This window comes from Mustela nivalis, assembly GCF_964662115.1.
Source record: "Mustela nivalis genome assembly, chromosome: 7".
Classification (NCBI taxonomy): domain Eukaryota; kingdom Metazoa; phylum Chordata; class Mammalia; order Carnivora; family Mustelidae; genus Mustela; species Mustela nivalis.
This window is the reverse complement of record NC_139026.1, coordinates 73,135,843-73,148,769: the sequence shown is the minus strand read 5'-3', so window position 1 is coordinate 73,148,769 and position 12,927 is coordinate 73,135,843.

Below are 12,927 nucleotides of genomic sequence, written 5' to 3'. Positions count from 1 at the left end.
GTGGGCAGAGGGGGGGGTGCTTTTAAATATGGTGTTACATTTTAAGAGGCATCCCTCCCCCCCCCCATTAACTGATTAAACAAAATTTACAGAGGATGAAAGTCACGGATCTTTTTTTTTTTTTTTTCATTTTGTTTTATTTTATTTCTTTTCAGTGTTCCAAAATTCATTGTTTATGCACCACACCCAGTGTTCATCTTATTTTAAGAATGATCGCCCACGTAACTTCAAGTTTTACATGTTTTAGTTGTCAGTTTAGAAATCACTTAGGTTAGTTTGTAGTAGGTTAGAATCGAGAGGGGGATAAAGGAGGAAATGACACTACCCCAAGTTGCAGCCTAGTCGTACCATGTCCCTTCCTTATTTTCACTTAAACTTGTGGGGTATTTGGGTAGACTATATTTAAAATCTGCATCTCTAGCACACACTCTAAGCCCTGACTAGTTTTTATTAGTAATGTAGAACTGTTTTCTTTTTTTGGAGGGGTGAAATAATTGCAAAGACTTTCTTCAATTATATTGTACCATATGTTGTAAGATAAGTTACATGAGCATATGTATTTCATTATGAATATGAACATATCAAGAAGAGAACACAGGATATTTGGACACTTTGACTGTGTGCCTCTCTTCTCCAACCCCATCAAAACCTCTGAAGTCTCGGGAAATTTGGATGCTAATCACCTGTGAATCTTCTCACATAAAATTTCCAGTAGTTCCTGAAGTTAATACAACGAAAAATGCCAATAGAACAGACTTTGCTATATTACAGAACATCTGGTTCTGATCCTGGCAAGAGAAAATGAAAAGTAATGGAAACCAATATTTTGCCAGGATATGTTTTTTTCAAGGTTCTTTTTTAGAAATGGGCAGAGATTCAATGGGCATCAATTCCAGGAATTGCTCGTTCCCTCCCCATTTTCGTTTCTATAGCTCTTTCAATTATGCACACACCCAGATTTATATGCAGCCATATCTTCTTTTATTTGTAAAGCAAATCTTCACTAGAAATTTCTGATCTATAAGGTGGTACACTTGCAATAGAGTCAACATGATAAATCTTTCAAGTAACAGGATTATAGCTACTAATTAGAATGTGTTTTGCATTTACTATTTAAAAAACAAGTAGTGGGTGTTCACGATATGTCAGTGACACTGGCCTCTTTTATTATATTCATATTTCTCAAAGCTTATAAATCCACAAGAGATCTCATCTTCCACAGAAACAATACAACTCTAAAGACAAAATATGCTATTATGTTTGCTGTTAAAAAAGGAACTTTTTAAAGTGCTGCATTTAAAAACAGGAAAATAATACACACACACACACACACACACACACACACATATCCACATGTAACAAATGTAATTTTATTTCATATAGAAGAAAACCACTCTTTTGGGGATCCTTTAATGAAAAGGAATAAATTTGTCCACGGATTTAATATTATAGAAATATTTATCAATAAGCCACATTCCTGGAAAAGTATGAAGGGGTGTAACAAGGCATAATAAAATGTTTGTCTAGGGATGCTTTACATTTCATTTCATTTGAAATTAAAGCCAAAGAATGGTCAGATGTTTGTGACTCTGCTAGAAAAAGGAGAGAACATTTTCATTTTCCCATCTCTGTGTACCCCCTCCTGCCCTGTAATCAAAGTAGATTTCTAATGAAAAGTGGAATGTTGGATACTTTGGACAGAGAAAGATAGCTCAGTGGAAACAAAGGGATGGTATGAAAGAAATTGGGGAGGACGCGTGGGGGATACAGGGATGGGGAGGAGCCAGAAATTCAGAAAATTAGACCTAAGTACTTTTAAGCAACGAAGACATTACAAACGATCTGTTGTTTAGCTGGTCTCCTATTCCGATCACATTTATGTAATTTCATTGTTTCTTGATTCACGTTACTGTTTGATTCCTGGTAGATTTCTGATATCGAGATTCAATCCAATAAAATTAAAAAGCATCTCTCTTCAGTCTTTTTATGCAACTTCCAGTTTTAAAAGAAGAGTTCTGCTACGGTAGAGTAGAGAATTAGAGTAAAACACTGGGGAAGTGAAAGCCATGGGGTCTTTTCAAGTTTTCTTAGCAAACTGGTGTAATTCTGTGAAATATGCCCTTCTCTGATGTCCTCAGCTTCCTGTGAGTGAAACGAATCTGTAACAGAGTCCACAGCCCTGCCTCCTTCTTCCCAAATCTCCTGCTTGTTCAAGGACAAGCACAATTCTGTTTTCCAGATCGGCCAATTCCCTAGGAATGAAGAAAAATTTGCACTAAATTCTTCAAAACATTAAGTCCCGTGTAACCAAAATGAAACCTGCACAAAATATTTTTCCAAGTTTCAGCACTCCCTGTTATCCTTCCATATGCTCAGTGTTTGTTTTCCATGTTGAACAAATAAAAAGGGGAAACTCGTGTGAAGAGAAGTATGTTAGAGTTACTTCAGTGAAGTCCTGCCTATCTATCAAAGCCGTTCCCCGTTCTGGTGCAACACTGGATGTAAAATTTAATTAATAGGTATATTTAATATTGTGGCATGAAAAACACACACATACCCTGAAGGCTTCGGCAGGCCATGCTCTGTCAGGTAAATACATGTTTTGATCCATGTCCAAACCCCAAATAAAATTCTGAAACCATTTGGGAAGGTCTCGAGTAAATGTTCTTGATATTTAAAATATGCTCTGCCTTACCATATGTTTGAAGAATTATGAATATTGGCCAGTTTCTCTTTGTGAACAGTTGCAGTGCTAGCTCGACTTTTAGAAATTCCTCACTACAGGAGAGTGTCTCAAGGATCATGTGAATTTTGTGTGTCTGAACTATCTGAATTTTTAACTTTTAAAGGATTAGTGGCAGGGCAGTGGGGTTGGTTGAAATTCGAGGGCGTGGAGACCAAATTCATCGCAGAGAGAGCAGGTGTGCCCTCTGGAAAGGGTAATATATTGGGCGTTCAGCAGCAACTCAGGGTCTCCTTCCTTTGTGAGAAGCTGGGCCAGTTCTTGGATCCCTGGACCACTGATGAATGGTTGAAGGCAAAGTGCAGTGAGACACAAGCAGTGAGGAGGGGAGCAGTGTGACTGGAAGCCACACGGCCCAAGGCCACCAGCGCGATGTCTAAGGAGAGCAACGGAGAACGGACTAAAGCTTTGGAGCCAAATGGACTGGTTTTATATTCTCTTTCTCCTTGGTGGCTCTGAATAAGCTGCCTAACCCCTCCAAGCTTTCAGGTGCATCATCTGTAAAATGGGAGTAGTAAAATCCATCTATACAGGGTAATATTAAGGATAAATGCGCTAGCCAGTGTTCGTCTTTCGATAACACGTCTTCTCCCTCAGCCTACTCTTCTTGTGTGATCTTATTCACACTTCTTGAGGTTTAAACTGAGATGTATGCCGGGAAGTCCCAAATCTCTCATACAAGGCAGACCTCTTCGGTGCTTCAGACTCCTAAAGCTAGCTCCCCTACCCACCCTGTTTGCTCTCAGCTGAGCTAATACAACTGTTCTCTAAACTGTCCCCTTGCCTCATCCTCTCAAATGTATGTTCTACACTTTGGGCAAAATGATCTCTCTAAAATACAAACCTCACAGGTCTTTCACTTTTGACACACATTCAATCCTGCCCCATCATCTACAGCCAGCATCTGCAATTTATGTCCTAAGGGCCACAAAAAAGAATGTGCAGTAAGACCTACATGTGATCGGTAAAGTCTAAAATATTTACTATCTGGACCTTTACAGAGAAAGTTTGCCAAACGGGTTGTGCCCTACGTCTCGATTCACACATGGCTCTCCCGAATCTTCTTTTGCCTCTCCCTACTTTCAGCCACACTGACCCACTTACATGTCGTAAAGTCATAGCAAATCTGTACTTGCATGCCTTTGCTGTGGGACATCAGGGGTGTTGTCCCCAATACTTTTTGTCTTCACCTGGGTGACACCTGCTCACTCTTTAATTCACTCAATCCTCCTCTGTGAAGCCCTATGAATACCGACCCCACTCATAGTAACCAAGCGGAGTCCACTGTCCTTTCGTCTGTTCTCCCATGATTTCTTATAAATATCCCCAGTATCACAACCCTCATCATATTATTTTTCTCATATGGGTCAGACATTCTGGCTTCTTTCATTCCTGATAATATTCAGACTAGATACCAGACATTGTGAATCTAAACTTGTTAAGTTGGAGTATTTTTATATTGCTATAAATATTCTCGAACTTTGTTCTGAGACACACTTAAGTTACTTGGAAAGAGTCTGACTCTTTTGGGACTTTGTTTTGAGCTTTGTTAAGCTAGGCCAGAGCAGCCTTTAGTCTGGGGCTAATTTTGGTCCACTACTAAGTAGTTAGCCTGATGCTCTGTAAATTTTGAGATTTTCTATTCTGGCTGGCAGGAAAACAGATGATTCTCAGCCCTACGTGAGCTCCAAGTATTATTCCTTCTAATCTTTTCAGGTGGTTCCTTCCTTGGCCATGGATAATTTCCTCATCTACACTGACGATCAGTCCATAATTGAAGAGTGGCGAGGGACTGTTTTGGGTCTCCTGGGATCTGTACAATGTACTTCTTTCCTATAATCTACCCCGAGAACTCTCAGCCTCAACTCCTCACCTCAAAAGATCCACTTAGTTCGACCTGGGTTCTTCCTCCCTGTCCCATGGCCGGGAAACTCTCTCCAGGCAGTAAGCTGGGGCAATCTTCTAGCTTACCTAGTTTATTTCTCATTTCTCAGAAACCACTGTCCTTTGTTGTTTGATGTCTAATGTCTTCAGAATCATTGATTTATAGATTTTGTGCTTTTTTAGAGTTGTGTCAGCAGGAGGCTTAATTCCTGTTACTTCATCTTGATCCGAAGTAGAAATACCACATTATATTATAATTATTGATGCATGACTGTTTCCCCTTACTAAACGGTGGGGTCTTTAATAGTAAAGCTTTCTGGCACATAGGTCAGTGTTGTGTTTTACACATAGAGTTTCTCAACACGTTTATCAATCAAATGATTATGGCAAAAGAAAAGTGAGGAAGAGAGAGATGGAATCACATGAATCCTACCCTGTTATGGGGATCCTCAGAACACGGTTATTGCTAGAGTTCTCTTCAAACTCAGGGCTACACTCTGTCCAGTACTACTATTAAAGAGAGCCTGCCTACAAAGCAGCTTTAAAAGTAGTAATCAATACATAATGCATGTGCTACCTATCACTGTTAATCAGAGCTCCTGAAAAGTATGGTATTGTAATATAGTATTATAATATGAAAAGTATGGTATTATAATATGTTGTTTGACTTAGTCTGATGATAAGTACTAAAGCTCCCTGAATTACAGAGGGTCTTTCATTGGCAATGATTTGACCTTCTCTGGTTATACTACCATGTTGTGGGAAGACAATTATATGATGTTTAACTAAAGAAATGTTTCGGTAATTGCTTTCAATAAACATTTTGAGTAAATTATTGTAGTAGACAATATTACCTGACAATCTGACAAACCTGTACTCTTTAGTAGAAGAAAATGATATTGGGATTGACAACTATTAACATTAATTTCCTAGTTTTACAAAAAGCTGTCACTAGTGGAGATTGCTTGCAATACTACTGTGGATTGAGAAGTGTCCCCCCAAAATTCATACCTTGGAGTTCTAACCCCTAGTGACTCTGAATGTGACCTTATTTGGAAATAAGATGATTGTCAATATGATTATTAAGATGAATTCATGTTGAAGTAGGGTGGGCCCCCACTCCAATGTGACTGATGCTGTTATCAAAAAGGGAACATTGGATACCGACATGCACATAGGAAGAGGACAAGTTGAAGATGAAGACAGAGGTCAGGATGGTGCTTTGCAAGCCAGGAATATCATAGATTGCCAGCAGATCACTAGACGGTGGGCAAGAAGCATGGGACAGATTCTCCACACAACCCTCAGAAGGAAGTGACTCTGCTGATACATGGATGTTAGACTTTTAGCCTCTAACACGGTGAGACAATACAGTTTCTATTGTTTAAGGTGCTCAATTTGTGGAATTTTGTTACATCAGACCGACCAAACTAATACAAGTAGTATGTTATTTGAGTTAAGATGTACATTGATTACCTAGTCCTCCCAAAATATTAGAGTAAGACGTTGGAAATTAACATCTCTCGAGCATCTTCTCTGGTAATATTATCTCATTTAAACAACACATTTCTGTAATATAGCTCTTGTCATCCCTATTATACACATAAGTAATTTGAGACCTAGGCCAAATAACCTGTCCAAGCTATAGAATCAGAATTCAACTTTGTCTGATCCAAAGCCCCTATTTTTTCTTTTATGCCACAGTGCAAACCGCAGACACTGAAGCAGAAGGAACTGTAGGTACAGAGGTCATCTGATAAGCAAACTTGATTCCATCTGCAACCTTAATGCCCATTTGCCATGTAAGATTAACATTCATCGGTTCTAGGGATTAGGATGTAAGCATCTTTTGTGGGGGCTTATTCTGCCTACCTCAGCATCTAAGACCGATTAGATGGGGCTTGCAACAAGCCCATGCAGAAGAATCACAGCAGAATACTCTAGGGCTTTGGAACAAAACCATTTCATCTTTGTCAAGTGTTTGTTCTTCTTTTGGGAAATAGCTAATGGATTGATTTAGTACTGGACTATGGTGGAGACTGATTTCTTAACCATGGAACATCAGGTAAAAATATGTTAGAAGACTGTTCTCCCTGGGAGTATCATATTTCTGCACATCTAGTTTTCAAATCAATGTCCTGCACTATATTTTTAAGGGCATTTGCATAGAAAACAGCCTGGGAAGATAGAGATTCTATTGTCCATTGAGTGCAAAGTTCAGGCTGGTTTGCTAGCAGTCCCTGTGAAAGACTAAGGTTTCCTAAATGCAAGACCTCTCAGCTGTGACACAAACCCACTGTGTGCAGCATCCACCTGGGCCCTGTGGGACTTTGGGGACAAAGGAACCAATGTAGACATGAAGCTTAGTCTGTCTACTCTGCCATGAGTAATGAAGTCCTTTGTCTCTACCTCGGGAATTGTGTGTCTTCTGCCAGCAGCTGTAGAACTGTCGCAGGCTAACTCGTTAACTGGTCGGAAGAATAAAATCTCAGACACTTAAGCATTTGTGACAAGGATAGGATGCTGACAGAGACATGGGTTTGTGGAAAGGAAAGAGCTGTTTGTAGACTGAGTTAGAGGATCTGAAAAGCCTCCCCAGGGTGTAGAAGCAAATGCTCTCACCCAAATGGTAGGGGAGATGGGAGAGTACGGGTCTCCTATTGTCTTACCTTTCCAGGAGCCTAACGGCCAGAATGTAGGAAAGAAACAAACTGCCTCAAAAGTCCATTTGTTGTTGTTCACTCTCCCCCAGGCAGGAGGAGGAAGAGAAGTCTCTAATTTAGAGCTTTGGGTAGGACAAAAGCATTAGAAATTCATTTGGTAGAGCCATGATATAGTCATTCAAACAGAAGGGCCTTGCCTACTGGCACTGAAAATAAATGACCTTTACTTACTGGCATGGAGCCTCTCTTTCTCTCAGGCTCCCTCCATCTCTCTTCAACCCTATCCCTCATTCTCTCACTCTCACTAGACCCTAACGTCAGCTACTTCCTGAATAGGCCAGAGGACATGACAGAGGGGAAGGACTCCATCTTCTATGGCTTTGGCCTGTGACAAATGACAGCCCAGTCTCTAACTTACACAGATGCAGGAGAGAAGGAGTGCCAGGATCCCACTGATCTGTTTTGGGCAGGGGTCACAATGAGGAGATAAGCTAACAAGATCCATTGAGTGGGGTCCTTTGGCCAACACAAAGTATTGTGGTTTTTTGGTTTGTTTGCCTGCTTGCTTGCTTCTGTAAATTGGTATGTTCTCCACTGGTACTTCCTTCTCATATAAATGCCAAAGGACATTATCTCAACCTGGGAAGAGCTCAGGAGAGAAGATAGTGGGACAAATCCCACTGCTGCTTGCCACTAGAGGGGTTTTAGAATTGAGTATGAATATTACTCATCCCTCAGATATACAGAGCCTCTATTATAGAGATGTCTTTTAGTTCAGCAAGATAGCAGTGTCAGTCTCAATAGCCCCATTGCACTTCTGCCAACAGGGGTGCTAATAAACACTGAGAAAACTAGGTTTGCCAAGTAAATCTTATTAGGACCATAAGAATGGATTCACAATGCTCAATCCACCCAACAGCCAAAGAACAACTCCTGTTTCTTTGGCCTTCACCACCAAAAACAAAGGGCAGCACCTTATTGGACCAGTTGGGTGCTAGAGATGGTACAGGTCCCTGGTACATATGCTTTTACCAGTTGGAACTTCCAGCGAAGGGAGGTACCCTCCATGTGCAGGCAGCCTTTAGGGTTTTAAAATTATGGCCTCTTGATACGTCTATCAAACACACATCTTTGGAAAAGCAGCTATTAGCTTTCTACTGATTTCTTCTCAAAATGGTATCTTGCCCATGGAGGTCTTGTGACTCTCTGACTTGACATCCCTTTTTCATGTGGGTTAATTCAGACTCAATGACTAACAAAGTGGGAAGGGCTCAAAAAGCATTGTTTGTCATATGGGAATGTTATAAGCAAGAGTGCATCCTTCCTGGTCCCTTTGGTATCTCAGTTTTACATGAAAAATGGCAGTTATTCTTTGGGGGAAACTTTATTCCCCACTTCCTCCACATGAAACTAAGCCACTTGCTCAATGTGGACTGTGACTCTCAAAGATTCTCCTAAATGCCAGGGCCTGGTTCACCAACACTAGTACTTTCTGTGGCTACTGATCACCTAACTCAAGACACACCACAAGAGCCCTCTTTGGCTTTTTAGACCATTTGTTGTACCTTTTATCACAAAACTGCCTTCCTTAGCTCCTCTTCATCTAGTGCATACACTTTTCCAATGCAATTTGGCCATTGAATGCAGCCTCTGGGATACCAAGAGAGGAATAGTTCTCTTTCACCTGCTCTCTGGATGGTTGGAGGAAAGTGGTTGGGGGTCTAAGAGATTTATTTTAAAAATTCAGGATTCCATTTTGAACATTATTGGGGATGATGTGCCTTTCTTTCCCCTAATATAGTAGTCCCAGGCTAGCCACAGCAGGAAAAAACCTTAGATCCTTCAAAGTTACTAACAAGATGTCATCACAAGCAGGGTATTACCATTCTGGGTATTGTTTATTCTGACTATGAAGTTGAATATGTACAATAGCAATCAAGTGAAAATAATATCTATGGAAAAGTAATAAGCTGACCCAGAAGGTAATAGTTACTTGAGCCAATTACTCATATCCCTCGGATTTTCTAGTGCTACATTGTTTCTTTTTTCTTTGGTATGGCTTTCTGGAGAGTTTTCTATGATTAGTTGGCTGGGTGTAAAGAAAACTCAAGCCTAGTTTATTAGCTTTTCTTAATATATTAAAACAAGCTGAAGTGGACCGTTGTGGTATCATAGCCCCATTCAGCATGACTCTGAAATCTTCCCAGTGGGGAAGACTTCTTTGTTTGAAAGGAAGAAAGGGTAAACCAAGGTCAGGTTCTCCAATGATTGTTGGCTAATGACTAATAGTCTGGCTGACTCTTTAGTCCATATGTAGAAGATGTTCTAAAAATAGAACCAGAGCATGAGAATAGTTATATCTCATATAATTGCTCAATAAAGACCACTATTGTGAAAGAGATCCTTAACTATCAGGCAGACGGATGGTCTACTCTGTGAAAGATTGTGCTACCTTTGGGGAAGTACTTTCTAGTTAGTTCTGGGTTTGGTCAATGGGCTAATGAACAAGGGGACCATGGTGAGAAGAACAGATATATTATTGAGCAAGCGACCTGCACCTCTTTAACTGTTTTAGTTTTCTCAGGCTACTATAACAAAATATCATAGTCTTTGTAGCTTATACAACATTTATTTCTCATAGTTTTGGAAGCTGGAAGTTCAAGATCAGGACACCAGCATGGTGAGAGATGGCTTCATGGGGTGTAGACAGCCTCCTTCTGACTGCATTATCACATAGCTGAGAGAGAGCTCCTTTCATCTTTGCATATGAACACAATCCTATCTCGGGGGCTCCACCCCCATGACCTCAACCAAATCAAATTATCTCCCGAAATCCCACCTCTAGACACCACATTATGGATTAAGCCTTCAATATACGAGTTGGTGGGTCACAAACATTCAGTCCATAACATTAACCAAAACTAACCTGGCTGCTGCCAATACTGATTACCCATTTTCTCAATAGTAGGGACCAATCTCATGTCATTCTGAACTGTATTTCAAGGACAGTTAGTACCAGATGATAGGTTAATGATGTTGAATTTCTCCCATCATAAAAGAAGTGACTTTACTAATTAAATTAGGTTCTTATTCAAGATTTTCAGTTTGCTCTTCTTTCTTATTATATATGTTTATATCATTAGGGGATTCATTGCTTTCTCCATCATCATGGTAACAACAAAATGTGGCTTCAAATCAAATAAGACCTGATAATCATCAGGTTTAGTGATTTACCACAGATGCCATCTCCAAGATATTCCCGCTCTACAGAGTATCCAAGATGACATTTTTCTCAAAAAATTATGTTACCGTCATGTAATTTCCTGTAATTTTTTCCCTATACATCTTAACTTTATTGCATTCAAGAATCTGCCCTTTGTAGGTCAGTCATTATTTTTACAACAAATTTGTGATGAAAATGGTTATTTAAGAGCTAACAATGGTCTACATATTTTATAAAAGCTGCCAATAGCCCTAAATTCTCAATAACTTTCACAATCTGATCTCATTTTGTCTTCCTTATTTTAATTATATCTAAGTGCCTTTCCAAACTTGCTCTTTTGTCATGACATAATACATTAAAAACTAACTTCTCCAAATAATTTTATCTCAAAATAGTTAATTAATTCAACAAGTATTTTTTGAGCTATCACAATTTATACTGTACTGCCTTAGGACTAAAAGAAGAAAGAAAGAAAGAAAGAAAGAAAGAAAGAAAGAAAGAAAGAAAGAAAGAAAGAAAAAAAGAAAGAAAGAAAGAAAGAGAAAGATCGTGAGACAAAGTCTTATCCTTAGAGCATTAACAATTTTTTTTTAAGGATTTCATTTATTTATTTGACAGAGAGAGATCACAAGTAGATGGAGAGGCAGGTAGAGAAAGAGAGGAGGGGAAGCAGGCTCCCTGCCGAGCAGAGAGCTTGATGCGGGACTCGATCCCAGGACCCTGAGATCATGACCTGAGCTGAAGGCAGCGGCTTAACCCACTGAGCCACCCAGGTGCCCCAGAGCATTAACAATTACAGAAAGTTCCATCATTCATTCAGTAAAGGCTTTTCTGATACCTCTAAAATGTTTGGGTCTGAAGGAAATGCTGAAAGAACCATAGCTGGAATAACATTCTTTAGGTAGCAAAATCAGCCTAAAGATACTCTGGTGTCTCCCCCACTGAACCACCTACATATGGCTAAATATAGATATGAAGCTATCAAGTCATATTTAGTTTAATTTGGGGTTCTTTATGTTTCTTACTGACAGCCTTATGAACTGTTCAGTTTCTGCTCTGAAAAGTTTGAATGCTGGTGTCTCTAAAAGCTTGAAATTTTTAACTTTGTATTTCTATTTTGTTTAATAAGCACTTTGCATAAACCATCATTTCAATTCTTTGCTCAAGAAAAGTAAGTCCTGTTATAATATTTCACCTAATTTTGGAAGACATTTTTAAAAACTAGTCTCCAACAGGCAGGGAAATTATTATCTACTGCAATATTAACTAGAATGAAGTTAAAAATAGTAAAACTTATTTCGTAAACTGGCATTTTCTTTATAATTTTTCCCAATGTTTTTCTTTCCTTTTTTTTTTTAACAATTTATGTTATAATTTCTTTAAATCTTCACAAAAGTGATATAACTATTGCACAGTTAGGTTATAATAACTCCACAGCAAGGATTCCCAAGGATGTTGCTCTTTGTTCAATATCTTTCTTTTTACTTCCTGAGAGAAGGTTATTGTACAATAATTACACACCTTGTTGTACCTTATTACTTTAGAATTGTACACTCTTCTCTGTTACCTTATTAGAAAAGAGGATGTGATGTAACACAGGACTAATGGCAAGTATTGACAGGAATGGGCCATTAAGAATTCCTGGCTCCAAACAGAAGCACTGATTATGATTAATATAATTATGTTAAGCTAATGAGAAAGAAAATATAGATAATATATTCAAGTCCCTCTAGATTTCTTTCTTCTTCTTCATTAGGATGTAGAGACTTTTAATAGGAAAGAGTTGAAAAGCATTGTGTTAAGGAGATAGAAAAAGAGACAGACAGACACAGAAAAGAAGGGAGGGAGAGATGAATCAGGAGAAAGACTTTATTTCTCAGTCTATATCTAACTCACTTAATATAAAAATTCTAGTTTACCCCAAACAGATCATAAAAATAATGTATACCATCCATTATTGTCCTGTGCATTCCCCAACTTTCCGTTCAGTGAGCTAAAGGAATGTTGAAAAGATGTCATCTCACCCTCCACTACAGTAGCTCAGGATTTAGTCAGTATTAATATGGATTTCAGATGAGCCCTAGAACACAACTTCAGAGGGCCAATAAGCAGGATAAAACCTGGTCATACACTTATTCAGATATTTACTGAATGCCCATTATGGGCCAGGCACCAGTCCAGGAGAACAAACACATTTATCAGTGAGAGAAATAGATATAAATCCATGCAATTGTGAAGCTTATCATCTGGGAGGAGATAGATGCTGAACAAGAAATTAAGGTAAAAATCGCATGAAGAAATACAAGATGGGAGCATGGGATAGGGATCTACAGTACTCTGGAGTAGGACAAACTGATTAGAGAAAGTGAAGAAAGTCATCCTGGTAGAAGAAAACTTTAAGCGAATCACTAGAT